The following is a 9,653-nucleotide window of genomic DNA, read 5'->3' as shown; positions in this document are numbered from 1 at the left end:
AATGTGCATTGATATAAACAAAGGGAAAAATGGTGAAGTCTTCCAATTTATTAATGATTTCTTAATCACCGTGTAAAGTTGGAAGTGCCCATCTAATATGGGACGGAGGGAGTATAGTTTATGTATTGTTATAAAATTAGTAAAGATTGTTATAATATATTTTGCTCATAAGTGAGCTAATATAGAAACTTATTTGTCATTTGTCTTTTTAATTTCAATTTTAAATAGCAAATAAATGTAGCGATAAGATTGAGGGTAGAAATGAAGCATATCTTTGTAAATTTAAGTAAAAATAAATAGAGTAGAAGTAACTTAAGGTTATCGATAGGACGATTCATTCGGTTATTTTAAAAAAAATTATATCATTCAATTTTTCGGCTATTTTATAATGTATAACCAAAATTAAAATTTTAAAATCATCTGAATCCTAATTTATGTGACACAAGCAGTATAAAAATTAGTCTTTTTTTTGTTGTCTTGTAGATATTTTAAGTTATTATTTATTGTAAATTATAGTACTTTTTATTAAAGTTTTTAATAACATATGTTACTTTTTATGTTTGAGAGTTAAACCAACTTTTTTTTTTATGTCTTTTAATTGTATATGTGTTTTGTCCTTTCCCATTTTCAAAAACCAATACTCTCTCCATTTTATTTTATATGTCATTTCTTTTTATAAATATATTAGTTATTCCCTCTTCTTATTGGAACACATGTTGACTTGTGGTAAATAGTTATTCCCTCTTCCTATATAGTAATATATATTGGTGTATAGTATTGTGTATCAAATTTTAAATCTTTTTTATAAAAGTATATATATGAAGTTTTGTAATTTGTTTCTTACTGGATATATAGGGATAAGGATCTGAAAAACATCCCAACTTTGGTTGGATTTGCTATTGCGATACTAAACTTTCATGAGGATCTATTACTTCCCTAGACTATTTAATACTGTATTTTAAACATATATATTTGCCCATGTGGACATAAAAAATAATGCAAAATTATAAATAGTAATGTGTCCATGTGGGCACATATATACATTTAAAATACATTATTAAATAGTTCAGGGGGTAAAAAATACGATATTAAATAGTCTAGGGAGGTAATAGGTCCTTATGAAAGTTTAGTATCGCAACAGCAAATCCAATCAAAGTTGGGATATTTTTCAAACCCTTATCCCATATATATATACATACTAAAACAAAGAGGATATTGTATACCGAATTATGGTTTGGGAGATTGGATTTTTGCGATGTAAATTAAATAAAGAAAAACTACCTAATTACACAAACATTCCTCCATATTAACTAATTCTCCTTATAGTTTGAAATAATTACCTACTGTCTCACCAATTAATAATTTCATAAGGAAAATTTCAAGTCAGATTACCTAGATAGTTGTATTTTTGCTACCATATGCGCTCTGAAAATACAGATACAAGGGAAAGTGTCACGACCCAGGGATACCACCTAGATATAACACGGCGTACTCGACCCCAAAGGGGCCTTATACAAGCCCTTAGCATAATCATAGACATAAGATCATAGGAAAATAGTGCGGAAAAGTCTTTTATAAAATGAGAGTGTCTATACACTATGTCTCAAACCATTTATAATACTTGGATTAAAACTCTTGAATACAATCTTAGGGACATAGCCCTTACATAAGTCTAAAACATAAAAGAAAGACATAAAGGACATATGGTCTAGCCCTAGAATACAATGAGAACTCACCAATCTTCTTCTTCTTGATCTACTATGGTCCTAGCTATGAGGATGGAATCCAATATCTCCAAAGCCTACACTTGTAGAAAATGTAGAAAAATGGGGTTAGCACAAAAAGTACTAAGTATGGAAGCCATGCCTAAAAATCCTTAAAACATGCATAAAAAGGACATTTTATTTGAAACCATGATATATGCCACTTTTGAACATCATCTTTGAAATAGTTGGAGAATGCAACTCATAAAGTAACTCACAAACAATTCATCATAGCATAAGAGATATCATCATAATAACAAGAACAATCTCTATCATAAACATAATAAGCAACCCAAGCCACACTAGTGCAATGCAAATGTAAGATTCCATAGCCCTACCAAATGCTAAGTATCACATTTAGGCCACCAACAACATATATATCTTACTTTGCCTTATTCATAGCCAACATACATAACTAAGGAGTCATTCATGTTCATAACTTGTAACAAGTGAAGTCAACCTTAACATTCATACATACCTTTCATACATAATCCATAAGTCTTCACAACATAAGATAACCTCGCCATCACCCCTCTTATAAGTCTACTTGTGCATTGTATAAGTGAAGTCCCATACCCCCACTCACACTAAGTAAAGCTCATTAAGAAGTCATAAGTATAGTTCATGTTCATGTTCATATTCATAATTCATAAAAAGCATACATTCAACTCATAATCATCATATCATAAAAAGACATATCATGCCCACTCTCAAAGCCTACTTGTGCAATGCATGAATGAAGTCTCATACCCCCATTCATACTAAGTAAAACCTCTTGAGGAACCATAGAACATGCTCATGTTCTTATCGTAATTCATATTCTTGTCATATAGGGAAATTTAGCCTTAACCGACATAGACAATGTGAGCTAAATGGAATCCGGTGTTCTACCCCCACACCGAAAAAGGTGTCCTACTTGCCTAAGGTAGAACGTACATAATATCTTTTAGGTGGATCCACTAGCTATATCCCTATGTGGGTACATAGTTATGGGATAGAGAGATTGCTACTAGAAACCCTAACTACTAACGTGGGGGTTTCCATCTCATGAGACACCGTATTGGGAACCCAACTACTAGCGTTAAAAAACCCATCTCATACTCATATCCACTCGGTGCTAAGCATAATTCCCTTTAAAAGTCATATTAAGTCTTTACTTAAGTTCATGGTCATAAGAGAATGCACTAAGCACTCAAACCAACATATCATCATAATAGCTCATAGATTCCTTAAGTGAGAATGTCCTTTCACTTAGAATCATCAACATGTGAGTAAACCTTTCACATCGTATTCATAGTGTGTTCATGAAAATATCATTTCAATCAACACAATAACATAATCATAGTCCTAGACAATTCATACATAAACATGTGTAAGGATAATGGGAAAATGACCTTTCAACAATTACCACAATTACACAATAGTCGTGGGATCTTCATTTTCCAAGTGAATCATAAGAAACACCTTAGTCACATCATAATCATATCCATGCATATGTGTGTGTGATTGTCCTTCCAATGACACAACAACAACATTATCACAATAGACACTTTATCCTCAAAGTATTCATAAACATGCATATAATATCATGATCATGCATATACATCATATGTTGCATTCAAGGGTCATATTAGGTTAACATATCTAACATTCAATACATGAAACATAGATACAATCATGACTCAAGTACAACATTCATTTCATGCATAGACTCATATACTCATATTAGAGGTCATGTAGATGAAGTCCTTTCACATCAATTCCATATACAATTTAACATACATAATAGCTTCCTTCTCTAAGCCTTAGCATTTTTAACTTATTCATATTAGTTTTTACCCTTAAACCCTTAGGAGTCATCTTCATACTACAAGCCTTACTCTCAAGCAATGCCTCACATGATCATCATATATACCTAATTCTTAAGGTAACCTAACCACATGCCTCATTCTTGATCAATTCTAGTCATATAGGAACATATAAACTCAATCTCAATACTAAACAACCATGATCCATCATATAATTCATAATCAAGTCAATTCATGGCTTGAAGCTTTACCCTTAGGAATTCATGTCTAGGTGATCTAATCAAAGGCAATTCACCAAGAAGTTCATCATTCTTAGAAGGTCACATCTAACCTTCAATTTGCCTCTTTCATGACATAATCCTAGACTATATCAATTTCCTTATAAGATCTTAGGTTAATGAAGGATACATGTTTGATTATACTAGAATCATGTAATTACACCAAGAACAACCATTAATCACATAATTGGGCCAATGTTCAACAATTCCCTCATCATGAGGCCAATTTAATAAAGTGGGGGAAATCATGAGTCCAAGGGGAATTTTCATCAATACTCCATCAATCCAATCTTCATTCATCATAATAAACCATAATAAATCATAATTAAACAATTGAAATCGTTTTGGAAGAAGACCCATGACTAGAACAAAACCCTAGGTTTTTGAAGTCTTAAAAATGTACTTTGAAGGGGCTCCTTGGGTGATAGCTACCCAAGGATGAAAACTTCCATACCTTAGGTGTAGAATCCCACCAAATTCGTATGAAAAAGCTCCCTTCTTCAAGCTCTAACTTGGTCTTCTTCTTTGTTCTTTAATGGAGGTTCTATAGAGAAGATTTTTGGAGAGGAGGGTAGTTGGGTTTTGATTTGCGGTTTTGGATTATAATGAATTAATGAGGTGTTTAATGACATAAAATAGTTTATATATATATATATGTATAATTACTATATTAAAGACCCCTACTCAAAACAACTTAAAAATGAATTACCTAAACTAACCCACCTTAGGCCGAGACTTTGACAGAATTGCAGGTGCCATTGAAGCCCCTTGACCTACAAACCGTAGGTGGGGTGATGCCCCGTCCTGCAGATCCATATGTGGGGTCTGCAACTCTTCATATTTAGGGACTGACCCACGAACCCCCACCTACGGGGAGTGGGTCAACCTACTGGTGGTAGGTGCCATCTGTAGATGTCCTCATTTTGGCAGCTTTTTGGTTTTAGGAAGCCTTGAGGGTTTAGACTTTAGGGTCACCCTCAAGGACCCTTGGTTGGTCTTTGGGGGGTCGTACCTTGACGTTTAACCTTATATTCCTCAACCTAGGATCGGGGAACCATTTTACACTTCCAAACCTCCCACCAAACTCAAAAACAAACTCGATAGGCTTTAGTTTCACTTACTAGTTTTCGTTAGGCTCTAGCTTGGTCTTACTAGTTTTTCGGATTGTTACATTATCCCCCCTTTAGGAACATTTGTCCTCAAATGACACTTTAATCACAATATTGCTCAACTTATATGAGGAATTATCAACTCCAAACCAACACAAAATCAATGCAACATAATGAAGTATGAACTACATCTACCAACCTAATATGCATGAAATGCATCATATCTTGTGTTCATAGGAGGAACTACCTTCTCCTAGTCATAATATGCTCAATATCCTCTCATGGAGCTCATGTACAAATCATTCTCAAAAACAACATTTCATTCAAAGAGGAATTTCTCAACTCCAAACTAAAGCATGCTCATGCATTCTTCTCATGAAGTACAATAGACAATTCTTACTCAAAGCACTACAACATGAGAGAAACAATTCACATAAACTCATTTCCTTTAAAAACACAAGTTTTCATGAATATGCATTATATAAAGAAGTCTTGGCAACACATAAGCACATAACCACATCGTTAGCTAGGCATACCATCTCCCCCTTGGGAGTGAGCCTATACCAACTCTTTTAAACATCTTCAATCACATAATCATAGGAGGAACTTCATTTTCCCACTAAAAGCAAGCTCATCACAACAATATAGAGCTAATATGCCATTTTATCAAAGCACCATCAAAGCATGTTCATCAAACCATCTCATGAAGTCAAATATGCCATCACCTTACTAAAATGCACAACAACATGAGGAAATTATAAATCATGAGAAACTCATTTATACAAAAACAAGAATCTCTCAAGAGCATGCATAACATAAGGAGATCATGGAAATTTCTAAAACACTCATGACTCCTAGACATAAAACAAGCCACAAGGAACTCTTGGTCTCAAGCTTGAGTAGGAGTAGAAAGAAGAGATGAGGATATCGGGACTCTTAATCAATTTTGCTACCTAAGCACATGATCTCCCCCTTGGGAGTAAGCCCCTTTACTAAAACCTCAAATACTACTCCTTTCAAATAAACTCAAAGCATTACGAAAGCTCATCATAACCTTACCGGGCTCTAAAACAATAAAGGTCTATCAACCATGCACAGGTTAACAAGAGTGACTTTATGGGGTAAGGAAATCATAGGACACATATAACATCCAAGACTCCACGATCATGAAATGAGTCAAGGAGAACTTATCATCTTAAGCTAAAGGAGGAATAGAAAGGAACATAAGGATATTGGGACATCTCATTGTCCCCAGGCCTCCCAAATAAGCACCATCAACTAAAACCCTTACTGCAAAACCACTCCCCAACATTTTCATGGGAGCACTTTCTTACTCCTTTATTTCTTAATTTGCCGGTCTAAGATCCCAATTGGTACTTCTAAATGAGAGGTTCTCTTGTAATTCTATCTCACAAGCAACTTTATTAACACCGCTCAAGGTCTCATAAGAGCCTACCAAATCGGAACTAAACTCTTCAAACTCACTTTACCTCTTAAGGTGAGAATTTTAAGCCACCCTAATTCATGAACATAGGAATACTCAACAACCTTGCTATCTAAGCACATTATCTCCCCCTTGGGAGCAAACCAATACAAACTCTTCAAGCATCACTTCTTTCAATTCTAAGGTCGGAGTAAGTCATCACTTAAGCTTTTTGCATCCATCACACAAGATGATTCTAAACAATGGTAAATTACACTTCTACCCTTCTAGGCATTACTCAAACACCCTATTCAACCAATCCATCAACATACTTCAAAACTCATCATGACTAAGTCGGGTTTTACCAACAACTAAACATAACCTCACAATCACCATTCTAGGTAGGCACACTATCTCCCCCATTGGGAGTAAGCCTACACAAATTATTCTAAACACCTTTCATAACATAAAGGCAACCATGAAACATCATTCACACTAAAAGCAATATTACAATCTACTACCTCAAACCTCTTAAGTCACATAGCCATAATTGGCATCATAACCAACCTTTCTCCCTCACTCATTGTAGCATAAACCCTTATAATAGTCACATCCTAAAGACCATCAGATAAGGGATAAGAGAGATCTTATAGATCTATGGCACGACTTGGAGAATGAAGAAGTGAAGTTTCTAAACATCCAACAACCTCCTATTCATAAAATGTGGCCCGCTTCACATTTATGAACAAGACTCTACTGTGGTTGGAGACATCCTAAAAACTATCCCAAAACCTTATGCTTTGATACCAAGTTTTTCACGACCCAGGGGTACCCCCTAGACGTAACAAGGCAAACTCGACCTCGAAGAGGTCTTATATAAGCTCTTAGCATAATCATGGACATAAGATCATAGAAAAATAGTGCAGAATTTAAAGTTTTTCTTTACGATCAAAGTCTTTTATAAAATGAGAGAGTCTATACACTATGTCTCAAACCATCTATAATACTTCGATTAAAACTCTTGAATACAATCTTAGGGACATAGCCCTTACAGAAGTCTAAAACATAAAAGAAATACATAAAGGACATATGGTCTAACCCTCAAATACAATGAGGACTCACCAATCTTCTTGTTCTTGATCTACTATGGTCCTAGTTACGAGGATGGAATCCAATATCTCCAAAGCCTACACTTGTAGAAAATGTAGAAAGATGGGGTTAGCACAAAAAGTACTAAGTATGGAAGCCATGCATAAAAATCCTTAAAACATGCATAAAAAGGACATTTTATTTGAAACCATGCTATATGCCACTTTTGAACATCATCTTTGAAATAGTTGGAGAATGCAACTCATAAAGCAACTCACATACAATTCATCATAGCATAAGAGATATCATCATAATAACAAGCATAGTCTCCAACATAAACATAATACATATACCAATCTTCACATGACATAGTTCATACGCATAGTCAAACCAACACATAAGCAACCCAAGCCACACTAGTGCAATGCAAATGTAAGATCCCATAACCCTACCAAATGCTAAGTATCACATTTAGGCCACCAACAACATATATATCTTACTTTGCCGTATTCATAGCCAACATACATAAGTAAGGAGTCATTCATGTTCATAACATGTAACAAGTGAAGTCAACCTTAACATTCATACATACCTTTCATACATATTCCATAAGTCTTCATAACATAAGAGAACCACGCCATCACCTATTAGTCTACTTGTGCAATGTATAAGTGAAGTCCTATACCCCCACTCACACTAAGTAAAACTCATTAAGAAGTCATAAGCATAGTTCATGTTCATATTCATAATTCATAAAAAAACATATATTCAACTCATAATCATCATATCATATAAAGACATATCATGCCCACTCTCAAAGCCTACTTGTGCAATGCATGCATGGAGTCTCATACCCTATTCATACTAAGTAGATCCTCTTGAGGAACCATAGAGCATGCTCATGTTCTTATTGTAATTCATATTCTTGTCATATAGGGAAATTTAGCCTTAACCGACATAGACCATGTGAGCTACATGAAATTCAATGTTTTACCCCACACCGAAAAGTGGTGTCCTACTTACCTAGGGTAGAACGTACATAATAGCTTTTAGGTGGATCCACCAGCTATATCCCTACGTGGGCACATAGTTATGGGATATGGAGATTGCTACTAGAAACCCTAATTACTAACTTGGGGGTTTCCATCTCATGAGACACCGTATTGGGAACCCAACTACTAGCGTGAAGGAACCCATCTCATACTCCTATCCACTCGGTGCTAAGTATAATTCCATCTAAAAGTCATATTAAGTCTTTACTTAAGTTCGTGGTCATAAAGAATGCACTAGGCACTCAAACCAACATATCATCATAATAGCTCATAGATTCCTTAAGTGAGAATGTCCTTTCACTTAGAATCATCAACATGTGAGTAAACCTTTCACATCGTATTCATAGTGTGTTCATGAAAATATCATTTCAATCAACACAATAACATAATCATAGTCCTAGACAATTCATACATAAACATGTGTAAGGATAATGGGAAAATGACCTTTCAACAATTACCACAATTACACAATAGTCGTGGGATCTTCATTTTCCAAGTGAATCATAAGAAACACCTTAGTCACATCATAATCATATCCATGCATATGTGTGTGTGATTGTCCTTCCAATGACACAACAACAACATTATCACAATAGACACTTTATCCTCAAAGTATTCATAAACATGCATATAATATCATGATCATGCATATACATCATATGTTGCATTCAAGGGTCATATTAGGTTAACATATCTAACATTCAATACATGAAACATAGATACAATCATGACTCTCAAGTACAACATTCATTTCATGCATAGACTCATATACTCATATTAGAGGTCATGTAGATGAAGTCCTTTCACAACAATGCCATATACAAGTTAACATACATAATAACTTCCTTCTCTAAGCCTTATCATTCTTAACTTATTAATATTAGATTTTACCCTTAAAGCCTTAGAAGTCATCCTCATACTACAAGTCTTAATCTCAAGCAATGCCTCACATGATCATCATATATACCTAATTTTTAAGGTAACCTAACCACATGCCTCATTCTTGATCAATTCTAGTCATATTAGGAACATATAAACTCAATCTCAATACTACCCAACCATGATACATCATATAAGTCATAATCAAGTCAATTCATGTCTTGAAGCTTTACCCTTAAGGAATTTATGTCT

Source organism: Solanum verrucosum, unplaced genomic scaffold (assembly GCF_900185275.1).
Source record: "Solanum verrucosum unplaced genomic scaffold, falcon-dt-bn FXZP01000435.1, whole genome shotgun sequence".
Classification (NCBI taxonomy): domain Eukaryota; kingdom Viridiplantae; phylum Streptophyta; class Magnoliopsida; order Solanales; family Solanaceae; genus Solanum; species Solanum verrucosum.
The sequence above is the reverse complement of the archived record's forward strand: the minus strand, read 5'-3'. Positions refer to the sequence as shown.